Source organism: Ceratina calcarata, unplaced genomic scaffold (genome assembly GCF_001652005.2).
Source record: "Ceratina calcarata isolate Rehan_Ccalc_2016 unplaced genomic scaffold, ASM165200v1 scaffold39.2, whole genome shotgun sequence".
NCBI classification, from domain to species: domain Eukaryota; kingdom Metazoa; phylum Arthropoda; class Insecta; order Hymenoptera; family Apidae; genus Ceratina; species Ceratina calcarata.
The window spans coordinates 2,055,107-2,056,427 of NW_017162322.1; positions in this window are offsets into that span (position 1 = coordinate 2,055,107).

Below are 1,321 nucleotides of genomic sequence, written 5' to 3' on the forward strand. Positions count from 1 at the left end.
TAATCGGCAGATTAAATATGTCAGATTCTCCTTATTATCTATTCTTTGAATTCTAGCTATATTAAAAAATTATGTTTTTTATTTGTCAGCTATAAGTCTAAATTATATTATTCAGTTAAGGAATAATACAGTTTATATAACTTTTATAGAAACATTTATTCAAATTGTTCGGTAGTATAGAGGTATCCCCGCCAAGATTCTATATGTTAATGTACCTGACCAAATACATAAAAAACTATTGTACCAAAAAAAAAATTGCCCCGCCTGTCATGCGGAAGACGCTGGAGAGAATTTAATTTTTTTCTTTTTCTTATATGTGTACTTCGTACTCTCTGTCTAAAAATGTTAATAGGGTCATGATCTCGAATACTTCGACCGTAAGATACAATAGCATGCAACAGTAACATATATTTTTCAATTGCATTTGATTAGTCACTTCTTATGAAGTAGCATGCTGGCGGGCAATTGCTCTGTTTACTGGGTGCGGATTGTTTATGCGTTCCATGAAGTTTCCATATTCGTGAGGTTAAATGTCATTAGATTCTTTCCGAAATCTTCTTCACAAGATAAACTCTCAATGTTAGTTTTGAGAATTGCTATTCCTCATGACCTGCCCTATATTCATTTGTTTAGGTCGATTGATATCATGAAGCAACTCCTAACTGTTTATGAAGAAATAATAATTCTATGTTTTTTCATTACAATGATTTTTATGAAGAAATTACAATAATAACACGTAAAGCTTGTCTATTATATGAAATTGTTTAACGGCAAGCACTAAGTGACCTGATATGAAATTTCAGTAGTCATGCACGCAGTAAAGGAACTGAACAGTGTTTACATCTTAAGCGCTATGTAAAACTATATATCAATTATTTAATTTGACAGACAAAATCCTTAAGTATCATCTGACAGACGGTAGTAGCATAATTTATCAGTTTATCCACTCGCGCTCGAATAATTAATGCATGTTATGAAACACCCTGCTTGTCGTCAGTGCACTGCCTGACTTGCCGAAGGTTTGCATACAGTGATGTATCATGCGGTTTTCTGCTCTTATAAACTCTACGATTATCGAGTACAAACAATGGAAAATATAGATTTATAAAAACACAATTAATTCTTCGACTTCAGCAGGGAATCAGCTACGCTTACCTTCAATTTGTGTAATGTAAATTGAAACACAGAGATATCAGTAGAATATGTGTAATCAATATCTTCAGATAATGCTATAAAATGCAGTAGGAAGGTCCCCCTTAAAATTCCTACAGTCATTTTCTTCCAAAAAGCAAATAGTATAATATAGCAATAGTATTAATTT